Source organism: Gossypium hirsutum, chromosome D10 (genome assembly GCF_007990345.1).
Source record: "Gossypium hirsutum isolate 1008001.06 chromosome D10, Gossypium_hirsutum_v2.1, whole genome shotgun sequence".
NCBI classification, from domain to species: Eukaryota; Viridiplantae; Streptophyta; class Magnoliopsida; order Malvales; family Malvaceae; genus Gossypium; species Gossypium hirsutum.
The window spans coordinates 7,652,214-7,671,421 of record NC_053446.1 but is presented as its reverse complement, the minus strand read 5'-3'; positions in this window follow the sequence as shown (position 1 = coordinate 7,671,421).

Here is a 19,208-nt window from a genome sequence, read left to right as displayed (position 1 = left end):
GGTGTCATTGTTTCGTTCCACCCTTTCTCTAGGTACATACTCGGACTCAAAGTCATCATCAAAAACATGGTCCTCCCTTCGTTTAAAAGTTCGATCGCGCGAATTTGATCGGCTTATAAAGGCTTCGTTCAACTTCTTGTAATTATCGGCAATGTATCTCTCTTGAGTTGTAAGTTTTGTATCGAGATACTCCCTTTGCTCTTGTATCATCTGGGTCATGCGATGTTCGACTTGAGTTTGCAACTTTTTCATCTCTTTTTGTAACAACTCGACCAAAGGATCGTTATCTCTTTTTTGCTCATCCTCTTCATTTTTACTAGTTTGGGATCTAGTGATCGGCATGGTATCTGTGAAAAAATCACACAAACAGGAACAAGAAAATAATAATAATAACCTCACTCATTAGCTCTTAAAAGAATAACTCTCTGAATGATTCAAAACTTGTAAATATGTTTGGAGAGGGTTACTAATCAAGATCAAATAATGGAGGTGCAAACTTCAAAGAAACAATGAAGATCCTAATTGCTTTAAGAGGCCAATAAACTTGACGATGCAATTTGTAATGGAGGCTACACGGATGAAGGAATTGTGCGTGCCTTTAATATCTGCTAACACAAGAAGAAACAATGTGTTAGAAAGCGTAAGAGAAAAAAAAACGTAGACCTGCAACGATCCCTAACTCTAGAGTCAAAGAAAAGCTTTAATAAGAAGAAAACTTAAGAAAACTCTACCCAATTTAAAGGAAAACAAAAAATCGGAAACGTTTGGTGTCTTAAGATTTTCAAAAATTGAAGCTTTAATTATACTTGAGTCAAGAAAAGAAGGGGGAAAAAATTCAATTTTGGGAAAAATAAAATAAAAATAATAACAATAATAGGAAAAGAAGAAACCTACGTATGAATGGTAGGCAACTTTTTTTTTTGCGCTTTTTGCTTTTTTTTTTCTTTTTTTCTTTTGCGCTTTTTGCTTTTTTTTGCTGTTTTTGCTGTTTTTTTTCCTTTTTTTACTTTTATTTAAAGAATAAGAGGAGAATAAACACAAACTTTTTTTTTTAAAAATCGACAAAACCGATGAAAAGTGTTTTTGGTATTTTGACTCGTTTCGGATTTGATTTTAGCTTCAAAAATAACACCGACTGGCCTGAAACTGATACCAACTGATGCGGAATCCCGGATATAGACACAAGAGAAACACAAATTAGAAATAAAACGAGAATAAAATTAGTTAAATAATAAATAAATAAAAAGGGTAGATTTGCCCTATGGAACCCTTGGTTAACTTGTAACCAAAAACGCCAATGATTGAGTGGCTCCCTACGAAACCCCTAGAAGAAGAACCTCTAGAAACACCGATAAACGGGAAAGAAATTTGAATATTTGCAACTCCGAAATACCCTCGAAAGTAACAAACTCCAAACTAAATAGCAAGAGAAGAATCACTCTACTCTAAAAAAATTTGCCTCACACAAATTTGAAAGAAAACAAATACTCTTCTTTTTATTCTTCTTTCAATGTGTAGAAAACAAGCCTATTTGTAGGCAAATTACAAGAGTAATTGAATCCTAATAAAAACTCTTTAAAGAGTAATTGAATCCTAATAAAACTCTTTAAAATTATCTAAGAAAATAAATAAATAATAACCTAACCAATAAAATTACTTAACTCATAAATGATGTGTCCCAACCAATGAGAATTAAGTAAATAATAATAATAAGATACATAAAAAATTAATCCACCAATTTATGGGTTTTTACTATTCCAAGATTGGTCCAGTGAATTGCATTCCCATATTTATCAATGTCATGAACATGATGAATTAAATTTGTCGCAACAAAGTCTTGGACAAAAGCATTCATCTTTGATTTTAATTGTCGTGCCTTGCTTCTAGTGATTGGACCACTAGGAAAGACAACCCTTTGAGTGTCACCTCCTTGGCTCGTATCAGAATTCAAACAAAAAAACTCTAAAATTAATGATTTAGCAGAAGATCTAGTAATAAATTAGACTCCTATTAATGAACATACAAATACAGTAGAAGTAGAAATCAAAGAGATTAATAATAAAATTATTGAGCTCTTTGAACCTAATAAATTTACTACTGAAATACAATCAAAATTATTACATTTAAGAGATCTATCAATACCAAAAGACTGGATGATAGAAAAGATAAGTAGTGCAAGTACTTCTTAACCTGTAAGTACTATAAAATATATGTCGTCTGGAGATAAATTATATTTTAAAAATATTGCTAAAACAAATATAAATGACAATTTAATTTTACCCTTAAATACTCCAATAGAGGAAGAAGAGGATAATATAAGTACAAATTATATACCAATAGGAATGAAAATCGTTCATATTTCTATTTTTCTTACATAACCAAGTAGAAATTCTAGAAACACTAGAATGGTATTTTAAAAATATTGCTAGAACAAATATAAATGACAATTTAATTTTACCCTTAAATACTCCAATAGAGGAAGAAGAGGATAATATAAGTACAAATTATATACCAATAGGAATGAAAATCGTTCATATTTCTATTTTTCTTACAGAACCAAGTACAAATTCTAGAAACACTAGAATGGAAGAAATACAAACTTCAACAATTATTCAACAAATGAAAATTGGAACAAGTGATGTAATTATATTTTCAAAATTTCAATACAGGAAATATTACACATATATTGAAATTACATTTCAATTTAGAGAATATAAAACATATTCCTTGCATGTTTTATTAGATACAGGAGTTACAACTAGTAGTTGCAGAAAGAATGTCATTCCTGTAGAAAAATGGGAACTTATTAAACATCCAATAAAAGCAATAGGAATAGATGGTAATGAAACCATAATCCAATATAAAGCTAGAAATGTACCAATCTATATAAATAATGTAATATTTGTGATACCCAAAATATTATGTTTTCTTCCAATGCATGGAGGTATATTATTAGGAAATAATTTTATATACCAGCATTTATCATTTTCTATTGATAAAAATTTAATTATGTTATCTACAGAAAAATCTTCTATAGAAATACCATTAGTAGAAAATCATAAATTTGTGTGTGATAAAAATTTTACACCACCAAGAAAAGAACAGATTAAACAACTTGAAACAGGTTATTGGTTGTTTAAAATTTTAGAAAATAATTTTAGTGAAGAACCATTAAAATTATGGCAAAACAGCCCTAGATATTGTGAAATTAAATTAGAAAATCTCTATAAAATTATTAGAGTTAAACCAATGATCTATACTAAACAAGATATAGATGAATTTGATATACTAATTACAGAATTATTAAAAAAATGATTAATAGAAAAAACTAATAGTCCGCATTCTAGTCCAGCTTTTATGGTCAGAAATCATGCTGAAATAAAAAGAGGAAAAACTAGAATGGTTATTAACTATAAAAGACTAAATCAAAATATTATTTTTTATGGATATTTTATTCCAAGAAAGGATGTTTTAATTAATCAAGCTAAACAAACAAAATATTTTAGTAAATTTGACTGTAAATCGAGATTTTGGCAAATCATGCTAACAGAAGAATCTAAATCTTTGACAGCTTTTAGTGCACCCAATGGACACTATCAATGGAGAGTAATACCATTTGGATTATGTAATGCACCGCAAATCTTCCAAAAATGGATGGATTCTATATTTAATAAATTTAAAAAAATTGTGTAGTTTATATAGATGATATTTTAATATTTTCAGATACATTAGAGAAACACAGAAAACATTTAAATATTATTTCTCAAGAGTTTATAAAACATGGAATCATATTAAGCCCTAAGAAAATAAAGTTAGAAAAAACAGAAATATAATTTTTAGGATTGAAATTATCTGCAGATGGTCTTAAACTACAAGATCATATTATAGTAAAAATAAAAGAATTTCCTGAAAACATTGAAGATAAAAAGCAGCTTCAACAATTTTTGGGAATAATTAATTATGGAAGAAATTTATTTTCTAACTTATCTGAAAAAATAGGTAAGTTATATGAAAAATTAAAAAAATGATAAGCCTTTTATTTGGTCAAAAAAAACTCAGAAATTATACAAAATCTAAAATCTGAAATAAATCATATTCCAAAAGTTTAGTTACCTAAACAATGTGATAAATTAATTTTAGAAACAGATGCCTCACAAAATTATTGGAGATGTATTTTAAAAGCTAAAACAATAAATGATGAAGAACTAATATGAGGATATAGTTCAGGAAAATTTAAACCAAATGAAATTAATTATGTTATATATGAAAAAGAATTATTAGCAATAAAAAAGGGAATAAAAAACTTTCTTATATATTTAGTACCTGAAAAATTTATTATAATAACTAATAATCAGGCAGTTAAACAATTCATTACTAACAAAAGTTTGGAAACCGTATCTAGGAGAATTAGATGGTACAATGAATTATGTACTTTTAATTTTAAAGTTTTATATGTAAAAGGAACTGATAATGTTATTGTTGATTATCTTAACAGGCCCTATGGATAGAGGTAACAAACCTCTCGAAAAAGTTGGTGAATGGACTACTGTTCATAAAAGACCCAACAAAGGAAAAACAATAAATCCTAAACAAGGATTTGTGACGTTACCTGCACAAATATCTTTTTATCCTAATCAATGATATTATATTTCATATCCAATGGTAAGACAACCAGTTGGAACTCATTTATCTTTTACACCAAAAACAGTAAGTCAATTCCCTTGGTCCTAAGATCCAAACTTAGGATATCAAGCCAATTACGCTGAAATAATAAAAAGAGTAGAAATTTTGTTGAAAACACAACAAATTCAAGAAATAAAAGATTTTTATAATCCAGGCTTACCATTTGAATTATATAACTTTATTAATGAAATATGGAAAACTCATATTTCTAAACAAAGAGCTAATTTTAGAAGAGCTCTCACTAAGCTTTCACAAATTTAAGGTGAAAAAACAACTAAAGAAAATGAAGCTCATGATTTATTACTAAAATCTATTTTGTATAGAGATTGGGAAGAGCTTGAAATAGGTTATTTAGATATTAAGGAGATAAATAAATTTCTTGATATATATCAATATTTTATTAATAAAGGAATAAATAGTCCTATTATGAATAAAATGTTTAGGCATTGTTTATATAATAAAGCTAGAAAAATTGTACCAGTGGAAATTTTTACAAAAATAAATGGAGCTATTTGCAAACAACAAGCTCAATTTCAAAAAGTTTTTTAAGAATATTTTCTACAAGCTTATGTTTTTATTAATGATTTAGATGAAAAATTTCCTACTATAAAATTTAGACTTGATCACGAACCATTTGATATAAGCAGTATTGAATGGGGTTATGTTAAATAAATAATATTGCAAAATTTCTCTTTTCATTTATTAAAAGATTTTCCTGCATTTATTAAATCTATATTATTATGCACGATATATGAAGATGATTTTTACTGTTATTTTTATCTTGAAATAAGTAGTCTTATTGGTATAGCTGAAAAAGAATAATTTTATCAGCCATATCAAATTTGGATTATTCAAAAAATGATTGGAAGTCTCAAATTATCAGCAGTCAAAGACGACAAAGGACACTTGACAAAAAATTGACTATAACACCCCAAACCGAGCCTAAACGTTATGGCCGTACCTGACAATGTCACACGATAGTGTTTTTGAAACCTCGTTGTTACGATGAAAACATTCCATGTTATTATCTTTAGTAAACCTTTATTAGAACTTAGGAAGTCGTCTTTATTTATTTAAAACATTTGTTTTGAAACATCTCTTGTTGCGGAAGCTTTAATAAAACAGTCTAAATGATCATACGTTTAGAAAATACTTTAACTTTTTGAAAACCAAATTTCCTACGACTAGCAGGTATAAATCCATAAAGTAAAATAAATAAATAAAAACTCAAATTTAAAACCAAAGTCCCAGAGGGTCCTTAAATTACAACCCAAATAATCAATAATAATCAAATTATAAATCGTAAATTGAAAACCATGAAGTCCAAAAATTACTGTGGTCACCGCTGAGTCCTCCGTCGCACCGATCCGTCTAAGTTTGGGGATTACCTGTGCACATTAAACAAAAAGGGTGAGTTTACGTAAACTTAGTGTGTAATTCCGCAGAAACAAACAATCAGTATTCACAGTGCACAGTTGAACAGTCTTGGGCCTAAGCCCTTTTCAATATTAGTGACAGTTTGGGCCTTAACCCATCTCAGTACAGTGTCAAAAATGCAGTAGGGTCTTAGCCCATCACAGTATCAGTAGCAGTAACAGTTATGCATTAGCAAAATCCTACCCAACCAGCCTCTACACACCATCTCCGTCCAACCCTACACTCCATGTGGGGATATAATCAACCTACCCATCCCTACACTCCAAGTAGTACCGAATGTGGGACAAAACAGTTGTTTGCAGCTGAGCTGCCAGTAAATTAGGCTTAAAGCCTTTCAGTACACTTTCTCCGAATAACAACCCCCAACCCAATGCTATGCAACATACCATGGATGATATGCTATTATACAATTTCAGTACATATATTCAGTTCAAATATCATGCTTAGTATAGACATTATTCAGTCAATTTCACAGATTTAGGGGTCTAAGTAGTGCTTACCGACCTTATAGTAGGTTCACAGTCGACTTGGGAGACCCGTGCAACCTTAGAAATATTACGGTAAAAATGGGTCCACACGCCCGTGTGGCCCACTCGGCCCAAATTGGCCTTGGCCGTGTGATTCATTTTTAATGTAACCCATGCTAGCTAAATATTCATATATGTTTTCACTATTTACTTATATGTTCATTCAAAACTGTCTACTTGAGTCATTGTCACTAAATTATTTATATCTTGAGCTACAGAATTCAAATTAAGATCTGCTTGATGTTTTCGAAATTAAACTCAAATATCTTTCTACCATAAAATTTTTAGAATTTATAGCTTATCAAATAAGTACAGTAAAATCTTCAAAGTTATCATTATTCTGCTATTTGACAGCTTCAATCTTTCCTTACTAAAAATTATTTATCTCTTAGTACAAAATTTGGATGATGTTTCCGTTTGTTTCTCCTGAAAATAGACTTATTAAAGATTTAAAATTATAAATTTAAGCCCCTAATTATTTTTTTTACAATTTTTGATGATTTTCTAAAGTCAGAACAGGGGAACCCGAAATCATTTATTATATCTCACAAACTTTATTATATCTCATAATTTACAATTTCATTGCTTACAATGTTGCTTCTATGAAAAACTAGAATCAATAAAATTTAATTTTATATTTTATTCAACTTCTAACTTAATTTCCACTATTTTTGACGAGTTTTCAAAGTTAGACTACTGCTGCTGTCTAAAACTATTTTAGTGCAAAATATTGATTTCCAAGTTTATAACACCCTTATTTCCTTTCTCTACAATTTTTTTTTGCATCATTTTCTCTTATTTCTCTTATTGCTCGATAGCAAGCAATTTTAGCTTTTCACCGAATCCTTTTTTCTGCGTTTCGGGTACACACTTGGTATCATTTCTGATGCGTAAGCACTCTTAAGCCTCCAGATGCTAAAAATCGACCAACATATCTCCAGATTAATCACTTAATTCATTTTTAATCAACCAATTTTGGAAGGAACTCGACTAAAAACCTAACAAAACCCTTACCTCTCTTGAGTAACCACGACTTCGCACAATCACAGCATTGATTCAAAACCACTAGCCCCTTGATTAACTCCTAAACACCAAAAAGGAATCCCCCTTTTAGAGATTAACCAAGAACGATTAACAATAGACAAAACCGTTACTTACTGAATACGCGTAACCAACGATGAACAACCGAATCAATTAAAAAAAAGAAAGAAACGAAAGGGGAAAAATAATGGAAATTTCGGCAGCAACTAAGGGAAAGAATCAGCAGAGGAGAGAAAAAGAAGAAAAAGAAAACGTCAGAAAAATTTTGGGAAATTGGAGAGAAAACCGAAACTCTTTTTTTTTTGCAACAAAAAGATAATCAAATTATTTTCTGATAACCTCTCCCCAATTATCTCCTAAAATCACTCCCTATTAACCCACTAAAACACAACTACTCAGAATTTTGCCCCAACACAACTCTTTCCGAAATTGGAGTAAAAATATTGTCTCCACAATAATCACAGAGAATTAAACACAAGACATCCAACACTCCAACACTCCACTTAACCACCAGACAAGCAGGCTCATTTTGATATAAACTTACCAACAATTAAACTTAAGCCCTTTGCACAAGGTTAAGGTTTTATTTATAAAAATACCAAAGTCTGCCCAAGTAAGGCTTGAACTTGGGACCTCACACACACACCTAGAACACTTAACCACTGAAGCTGACAGATATTTGTGTCATATTTTCACAATAACAAAATTAGAAATTTTGGGGCGTTATATTGACAAGTGTTACAATAATCCCAATTATTATCAAATCCAAGCAGTGATAGATTTAATGACAAAAGCCAAATATTTACTTCAGCAAAATAATTATAAACTCTGGACTGATGGAAGAAGAATATTGACATATGATACTGGAAATATCCAGGATGACAGAGATGAAGAATCCGTGCAACTATTAAAAAAGATAGCTGACATGGAGATAGACGATTTTCCATCGCACATAATAGAGGAAATCAAGAACACGTGAGAGATTTGAAACTCACCACCAAGACTGTCAACAGATTCATTACATCTAGGTGACATAGAGTTAATGAATCTAAATAATATTCAAGAAGGATAAAGCCAAACAAGGAAGCCACGTGGGAGAATAACAACAAAGAAATGAGCATTCAAGATTGGAGGTTACTTAAATGATAAGGCCATATACAAACAAAAAGATTGCAACATGGAAGAAACCATTAATGATATGACAAGACAAAAAGAAAGCTACGTGAAAATAACTATTAATATCATCCTTATTAGAAACACTGTGCGGGATTCAAAGAAAATAAAATAGAATTTAAGAATTCTCTTATAAATAGGGACAGATGAAGCCTAAATAAGGCATCGAAAAATAGTTTAGAAATCTTTTTTTTTTAATTTTCATTTACCATCCTCTCCTTATAAAAACTTTTCATTTACTTCTACTTTTGTAATAAAATCTACTGTCCTCCACATTCCCATTTCGTATTTGTAATTGGTATAAGAGAATATTGTGTTTTGGCCAAATGGTAATAGTTTTCACTATTTTAGATATAGTCTGGATTTGAGTCGCACTAATCATCTTACTATATCCATTATATTAGGTGTAATTGAGGTGTTCAATTACAGTTTTTAATTTTGAAGGGAATGTGAGAATTAGGCTAATTAGTTATGTAATTACACTTAAATCTAAATTTTAAAAATTATTTTTATATAAGTTATAAAAATTATATTATAAATATGAATATAATTGAGTATTTAGGATGATTATAAAAAAATTATTATATTATAAATCTTAAAAAAATTATATTATAAAAATAATTTATATATTTTATAAAGTTATAACAAAATTTTTTATTATTTAAATCTTAAAAACATTCTAAAGCTATGGTCAAGATATGTATTTTTTTATAAAAGTGTTATAGTATATTTATTTATAAAAAAAATATGGTTAAGTATAGACAAAACTTATTTATGTGTCCATACTATATATTATAAAAGTAATATATTTATTCATAAAAAATATTATAATTTATTTTATCATAACTTATTTATAAAAAAAAACTTTATAAAATTATGACAAAAAAATATATTATTTATAAAAAGTGTTATGAAAATTTTGGATAATTTATAAAATATTTTTCATACAAGTTATATATTATAAATTTTATATTATTTTTTAATTTATTTATTTATTATAAAAAGGGATATAACCTAACATAAGCTTTTCTCCAAATTAAGTCTGTATAAGTTTTTATAATTAAAGCTATAAACTATTTAAACTGTGAATCCAAATATTATAAACTCGATGCTAATTATGCAAAAGAAAAAGTTTTCTTGCACCATATCATGAGGTATGATACCATTTGAGAGAATGGTGCTAGGTACAAGCACCATAGACAGCTCGCGATCTCTTTAATTTGAAACATTCAAAGCTTCGAAATATGGTGGAGAAGATATTCGTTGTTTAAAAAAAATATTTCCTATATTACCATCATCTTAGTATAGCATAAAAAAATGTTGGATAGCACTAACATGTTGCATATTTCATAACTTTAATCATAGGTGGAATTGAGATAATTCATACTTCGTAGAGTACATAGAAAAATGAGATATTGATAGTCTTAATGATATAGATTCAAATTCTGATGATGATGAGCTTGGTTAAAAACTAATAGATGATAATAAGAAGCATATGTTGATTATTAAAGAGGGAATAACCCAACAAATATGCTTTAGAACAATTAGATAAAATTGCATACGATGTTTATTTTTGTTAGTAATCATGTTATCAACTAGTTTTTGAGAATAACATAATACATATGATGAATTGATTTTAATTTTTGTTACTTGTTTAGAAATTGTTTTTATCATACTAAGTTTTTTTTATAGTATTTAATATTTTTAAAAATATAAATTATATAATTGTGTAATTATAATTTATACTACCAAACATGATAAAAAAATTATGATGTAATAACACTTTGTTAGCCAAATATAAAATTGTTTTTGTTACAATGTAATTCTCTATGCGTGTTTGGTTGAGAGAGTGTAATTACATAATAATTCCTTATGTTATGTTTGATGGTATAAATTATAATTACACAGTTGTATAATTTATATTTTAAAAAATATTAATTATTATAAAAAATTATCGATAGTGTTTTTAAAAAATAACAAAAATTAAAATCAAATCTCACGATATGGTAAAAGAAAACCTTTTGTATTTACATAACATTTATCACATAATATTTGAGTTCAAGGTTCAAACAGTCTGTAATTTTGATTATAAAAACTTATATAAACTTAATTTGGAGAAAAGCTCATTCTAGTGTTTTTTTTTATATAATATGTAAATTAAGTTAAAAATAATATAAAAAATATAATATATAATATTTATGGGAAAAAGTTTTATAAAGTGTTGAATAATTTTGATAAAATTTCTTATAAATAATATATTTTTTGACAATAACTTTAGAAATGGAAAAAATAATACTTTTTTTTATAAATAAGTATATATTTTATAATGTTTAGCATGGACAAGTAAATAAGTTATATTCATACTTTTTTGTCATAACTTTTGATATATAAGTATATTATACCACATAAATTATTTTTATAATATTCTGTTTGACCACAACTTTAAATTTTTTTTGGATTTAAATAATATAAGTTTTTGTTATAATATAATATTTTTGCTATAACCATCTCAAACACTTATACATAATCATGCTTATAATATATTTTTTATCACTTAAACTTGTATAAAACATAATTTTTTAAGGCTTAAAGGATGTAAAAAGCCTTGCTTTTTTTTTTAAATAAGGCAATTAAGTCCTTTTTTTTCACTCAATTGAGTAATTGAACTTTCAAAATACATCAAAAAGGCCCTCAAACTTTTTCAAAAAAAAAAAAGAAAAGAAAAAGCAATTAAGCCATTGCTTTTTTTTTTCACTCAATTGGGTACTTGAACTTTTAAAATATATAAAAAAGGCCCTCAAACTTTTTCAAAAAAAATTTAAGCCCCTGCTCTTTCTTTTTTTGCACTCAATTGGGTACTTGAACTATCAAAATGTATCAAAAAGGCTCTTTGATCATTAACTTCAACTATTAAAGTTAACTGTCCCTAATTTTTTTAGTTAAAGCCACCCCGTGTCACAACTACAGCATGACATGTGGTAAAAAAATGTAAATAAATAAAAATAAATAAAAGTTATAAAAATTATTAAATTTTAATAAAAATAAAAAATATAATTTTTAAATTTATCAAAAATTAGAAAAAAAATTGTAAGAAATTTAAAAAATTTTAAAAATTTGTGAAATTTTATAAGAATCATAAAAAAAATTATAAAATGCATTAAAAAGACCATTTAACCATTCCATTGACCCTTAAAGTTAATAACCCTTAGTTTTTTTTTTCAGTTAAAGTCATCATATGTCGCAATACAACGTGACATGTGGTGAAAAATGATAAAAAATAAAAATTAATAAAAGTTATAGAAAAATTATAAAATGCTTCTTTTGGTACGGTAATTTTTATATTTTTTTACGAAATTTATATTTCTTTACATTTTTTTATAATTTTCTTACGACTTTATAAAATTTTATAATTTTTCTATATTTCTATATATTTATAATTTTTTTATGATTTTATAATTTTTTTCTAATTTTTAATATTTTTTATAATTTTTATTGATTATCAATTTTTTGTCACATGTCACGTCGTGGTTGTGAAATGTGGTGGCTTTAACTGAAAAAATTAAGTGCAGTTAACTTTAACGGTCAAATGACATTTTTTATACATTTTGACCATTCAAGTACTCAATTAAGTGCAAAAAAGGGCTTAATTCCTTTTTATGAAAAAGATTGAGGGCTTTTTACACCTTTAAGCTTATTTTAAAGTTAAATAATGTATAAGTGTTTGGAAAGCCATGAAGTAATTGGATTTGTGTGTAATTGCTTCAATCCTCACCCCCTAAGAATTGAAAAGTACAATTGAGGTGCTTCATTTATACCCAAATCAATGAGACCCACCAATTACAATGATTAACTAAACTTGTCATCATTGCATAATCACAAACAATTACACGCATTAAATTAGTCTCCCAACTTTAATTCATTTCACTTGGAATTTAGCTATCCATCATGTGCGAAAATCCCTATCTATGGTTGAATGGTTAAAGCGCCAAATTCATATTTGGCAAATTCATAAGTTTAATTCCTACTAGATGCAATGTCAGTAGAACCCTCCAATAAGTTCATTGGAATTGGCTCTATATCAATGGAAATTTATCATCTATACATAATAAATTGGTATGTATATTCATATCATTACATATGAACATTAAGAACTAACATTCTTATTAGTAGTTATAGATCGAGCTCCTTTTTGGCACCAAGATAATAGTTATAGATAGTCATAGACTCTCCCGAAACATTTTAGTAATATCTTTAAACTATTGAGGCTATATCAAATCCTTCTGTTATTAAAACTGTTAATCTCATCATTAAGTGATACATCATATCCTATATGACATAATTTAAAATTTAAAAAAAAACTAAAACCATAAAACTTTGCTGCATAAACTGAACTAAAGAAGGTAAAAATCAAAGCCAAAATAAAATTATAAGAAGGTAAAATTTTAAAACTAAAAATTCAACAATATGAAAATCACAATTAGGTTTTGATATTGTTAAATCTTTAGCTTTAGGTTTGAGTTTTTAAATATTGTTGAAGCTTTTTGTGTTTTCTGAAAGTTTCACGTTCTCTCTTTCTATATATTAGTTCATAGTTTTACTTTAGTTTTGATATTTTTTCTTTTTAAGTTTATTTTAGTTTATGTGGCAAAGTTTTGCCAATTTTTTAAACTTTCAACCTTCTTCAGTTTTAAGGTTTAATTTTTTTTAATTTTAAATTATATCATATAGGATTTGATGAGCCGTTTAACTATTTTAGTAACAGAAAGACTTAATCGATATAATTTCAAAAATTTGGAGAAGTAATTAGTACGTTTAAAGTTTGGGGAGCTTAGAATATGACTCATAATTTGGGGGCATTTTGTGCAATTTACTCGTAATACACACACTAATTTTTTTTGTCAATACAAAACACACACTAATTCTTAATGTTGGAATAATACCAATGCAAAACAAAATCGTTAGCAATAACTGAAAAATAAATCTAGCGTAAATAAAAGAAAGAATTACTGTGCCGTAGAAGAATCACTGTCTTAGAAGTAAATTCGCTCTGATAGGTGTAATCATGTAGTAGATGTTGTCCTCCAAAGTTAACACAGAACTTCAATATTTGTATACCCGAATAAGGAAGGTAGAACACAATTGGTATTGCTTTTATCCGAGGAATCGAGAAATAAGATAAAAATAAAGCTTTAAAATTAGTTGAAAAAACTTAGTCAAAAAAACTACACTATGTTCAATTCCCAAGAAAGGTATGTAATTTTAGTAAAATGTTAGAGATTTAGAGAAAAAAAAAAAGAGAGGAGCAAGAAGAATGAGAGAAATAAAAAGAATGAGAGAAGTTCAGGTTTGGATGAGAGTGTGGAGTCTCTTGGCTCGTCTTATTGGATGGTGTGTCGTTTACAAGGGGAATGTGCTGCAGTTTTGGAGGTTGTCAACTCAGTGTTAAAGACGTTGTGGAAATTGTCTACTCCTATAGGGTTTTTCATCTCTAGACAAATTTACAATCCCTATTGAATTTGATTGTATGCATTAATATACGTGTTTTGGATGGTGCACCATGAGCGTTTGATAATCATATGTTGTTATTACGTGATTATGACGATAATCTTAATCCATCCCATTATGTGGATATCTTTTATGTATTTGTCTTGGAGGTTTTTAACTAAATCTATGGTATAATATAGGTTGATTTATCACCTTTGTGTTGGGTATGGGTCCCACTATGTGGGAAACCCATATTTTCTGGCACAAATGTTTTGTCTTCCTTTTCTTTTGTTTTTTGTCAAAAGCCAATTTTTTGGCTTATTAACAGGGAATGGGCAGAAATTTTTCGGCAGAGAGAGAGCTAAAGAAGAAAAAAAAATTAGAGAGAAAGAGAATAGAAAAATCAGTTTTTCAAGCTTGGTGCAGCAGTGATCAACTCTTCGATCGAAGGTCCATCCGTGGTTCGATTGAGCTGATTTTTGGACAGCAGCTAGGTGATAAGGTGTTCTTGACTTTGTACGGTCGGATTTTTCATCCGAGTCTTGTAGCGTCGGAAATACCCTTTTTTTCAGCAGCTACGTTTTTGGTGATGTTCTCTCATTTTTCTCTCTTTTGCTAAAGATTACATGTTGTTAGCCTTGTCGGAGTTGAATGCTTGTTGTAGGCTTGATATTGTGATCTTGTAGTCGAACATTTGATGATAGTAGAGCTCTTTATCGGACTCTAAAGTCCCGTGGTTTTTACCCTTGATTTAAAGGGGTTTTCCACGTAAAAATATCGGTGTCTCTATTTATTTTTGTTGTGGTTGCATTAGTTGATTTGTGGTTGATTAAGGTTGCTAGAGAACATATCTTGTGCTATTGTGCTTGCCATAATTTTTACAGGAGTTATAAGGAGAGAAAGAACACCGGTTGTGCTTTCGCTTTGTTTCGGTTGTTCGGTTTCTTCCCAACAAACTGGTACCAGAGCTTGGTTATTGTGTCAGATAATTATGGAAATTAATACGAGCAAGATGATTATGTTGAATGGCACAAATTATCAACTTTGGCGGAATAAAATGAAGGACTTGTTGTTTGTGAAGGCTTTGCATCTTCCGGTCTTTACTACTCAAAAACCCGATTCGAAAAGTGATGAAGAATGGGAATTTGAGCATCAACAAGTGTGTGGCTTTATTCGGCAATTTGTTGAAGAAAATGTTTACAATCACATTGATCAGGAGACACATGCTCGAACATTGTGGGAGAAGCTTGAAAGCTTGTATGCTTCGAGGTCGGGCAATAACAAGTTATTTTTGCTGAAGAAAATGATGGCGCTGAAATATAAAGAAGGAATGTCTATAGCTGACCATGTTAGTGAATTTCAGAGTATGATGAATCAGTTGCTTGGTATGGGTGTCAAATTTGATGACGAGATTTTAGGACTTTGGTTGCTTGCTACTCTACCAGACTCTTGGGAGACCTTTCGAGTCTCACTCATTAATTCTGCCCCACAGGGTATTATTACTTTGGATTTGGCTAAGAGTGGTGTGTTGAATGAAGAGGTTAGAAGAAGATCTCAGGGTTCTACATCACAGTCCGAGGTGTTGGTTATCGAGAACAGGGGGAGAAACAGAGACAAAGATGGAAAGGGTAGAGATAAAAGCCGAAGCAAGTCAAGATCGAGATACAAGAATCTTGAGTGTCATCATTGTGGTAAGAAAGGTCATATCAAGAAATATTGCTTCAAGTGGAAGAAAGAGAACAAAGGTGGTGGTGATAAACACGATCGGAATGACGATGAAAAATTCGAGCGTGTTGCTACTGTTACTCGTGAAGATCTGTTAGTTATTTGTGATGAGAATTTGGTCAACCTAGCATGCGACGAGACTAGTTGGGTGATTGATACTGGTGCATCACTTCATGTCACGTCGAGGAAGGAATTCTTCACATCTTATACTCCTGGTGATTTTGGGGTATTGAAGATGGGTAATGATGGTTTGGTTTCGGTTATTGGTATGGGAGATGTTAGCTTGGTAAGTAACAATGGAACAAAGTTAACTCTCAAGGATGTCAGACATGCACCGGATGTCCGTTTGAATTTGATTTCTGCAGGAAAACTTGATGATGAGGGATTCTGTAACACTTTCAGTGAAGGGCAGTGGAAGCTGACTAAAGGCTCCTTGGTTGTGGCTCGAGGAAAGAAGAGCTCAAATTTGTACTTGATGCAAGCTTTGACTTCTCGAGAGACGGTGAATGTGACACTGAATGACAACTCAACTGAGTTGTGGCATAAACGACTCAGTCACATGAGTGAGAAGGGGCTTAGCTGTTTAGCGAAGAAGAATCAACTTTCGGGTTTAAAGAATGCTACACTGAAGAATTGTGCTCATTGTCTAGCAGGAAAGCAGAAAAGAGTTTCATTTAGAAGCCATCCTCCTCATAGGAAATCAGAGTTGCTAGAGTTGGTCCATTCAGATGTTTGTGGTCCGATAAAAGTAAGATCACATGGTGGTGCACTTTACTTTGTGACTTTCATTGATGATTGTTCAAGAAAGCTATGGGTTTACACTTTGAAGTCTAAAAATCAAGTCTTTGAGGTGTTTAAACAGTTTCAAGCATCAGTTGAAAGGGAAACTGGGAAAAAGTTGAAGTGCATTCGTACTGATAATGGTGGCGAGTACACAGGGTCGTTTCATGAGTATTGTCTGCGACAGGGAATCAGACATCAGAGAACACCACCAAAGACTCCACAGTTAAATGGGTTAGCTGAAAGAATGAACCGAACATTGATTGAGAGAGTCAGATGTTTGTTGTCAGATGCAAAGTTACCAATATCATTTTGGGCTGAAGCTTTGAATACAGTGACACATGTGATAAATCTGTCTCCTAGTGTTCCTTTGAAAGGTGATGTGCCAGATAGAGTTTGGTTTGGTAAAGACGTGTCATATGATCACCTACGTGTGTTCGGTTGTAAAGCATTTGTTCATGTTCCAAAGGATGAAAGATCCAAGTTGGATGCCAAGGCTCGACAATGCATTTTTATTGGTTATGGTCTAGATGGTGAGTTTGGTTATAGACTCTATGATCCAGTTCAGAAGAAACTCGTGAGAAGCAGAGATGTTGTCTTCATTGAGGATCAGACCATTGATGACATTGATAAGACGGAGAAAGTGGATTCACAAGGTAGTGGTGACTTGATCGATGTGAATCCGGTTCCCTTAAACTTTTCACCAGATCCTATCCAGGATGATGTGCATGGTGATGTTAGTGGTGACCATCAGACTATAGGTGACTTTAATACTCCCATGGATGATGTTGTGAATGATCAACAACAAGCACCTATAGCTCCACCAGCAGTTCCACTTCGAAGGTCTTCTAGAGATCGACAATCTTCTGTCAGGTATTCTCCTGATGAATATGTTCTTTTGACTGACGGGGGAGAACCTGAATGTTATGAAGAGGCTATGGAGAGTGAATGCAAAGATCAGTGGGTTGAAGCGATGAAAGACGAACTTCAATCCTTGCATGAGAACCATACTTTTGAATTGGTGAAACTGCCTAAGGGCAAAAGAGCTTTGAAGAATCGGTGGGTTTACAGGTTGAAGCAAGAAGAGAAGTCTTCATTTCCACGATACAAAGCTAGATTGGTCGTCAAGGGTTATACTCAGAAAAAGGGGGTTGATTTTGAAGAAATATTTTCTCCGGTTGTGAAGATGTCCTCTATCAGAACTATACTGAGTTTGGCAGCTTGTTATGACCTAGAGGTTGAACAAATGGATGTGAAAACTGCTTTTCTTCATGGTGACTTGGAAGAAGAGCTTTACATGGAGCAGCCAGAGGGTTTTGTTGCACAAGGGAAAGAGGACTATGTGTGCAGATTGAAGAAGAGCTTGTATGGTTTGAAGCAAGCTCCAAGGCAATGGTACAAGAAGTTTGAGTCTGTTATGGGGGAGCAAGGCTACAAGAAGACTACTTCTGATCATTGCGTGTTTGTTAAGAGATTCTCTGGTGATGATTTTATTATTCTTTTGCTCTATGTTGATGATATGCTTATTGTTGGTCAGAATGCTTCTAGAATTGAGAAGTTGAAACAAGAGTTGAGTAAATCCTTTGCAATGAAGGATTTGGGGCCAGCAAAGCAAATTCTTGGCGTAAGACTGACACGTGATAGAAAGGCCAAGAAATTATGGTTATCACAAGAGAGGTACATTGAGAAAGTACTTCAAAGGTTTAGTATGGACAAAGCTAAAGCGGTGAATACTCCATTTGATATGCACTTTAGATTGAGTGTTAAGCATAGTCCTTCCACAGAAAAGGAGAAGGAAGAGATGCAGAAAATTCCTTACTCTTCAGCCGTGGGTAGTTTGATGTACGCAATGGTTTGCACGAGACCAGACTTGGCTTATGCCGTTGGTACAGTTAGTCGGTTTCTTTCTAATCCAGGCAGAGAGCATTGGAATGCAGTGAAGTGGATTATGAGATATCTTCGTGGCACTTCCAACATGAAACTTTGTTTCGGCAATGAGAAACCTGTTCTTGTTGGGTATACAGATTCAGACATGGCCGGAGACATTGACTCGAGGAGATCTACTTCAGGTTACTTAATCACTTATGCAGGGGGAGCTGTGGCATGGCAATCGAGACTACAAAAGTGTGTTGCATTGTCCACCACCGAATCAGAGTTCATTGCAGCAACCGAAGCGTGTAAGGAGATGCTTTGGATGAAGAAGTTTGTGCATGAGCTTGGTTTTACTCAGGAGAAGTATGTCCTGTACTGTGATAGCCAAAGTGCTATTCATCTTGGTAAGAACTCAACTTTTCATGCTAGATCTAAGCATATTGATGTGAGGTACCATTGGATACGAGATGTTCTTGAAGCTAAGCT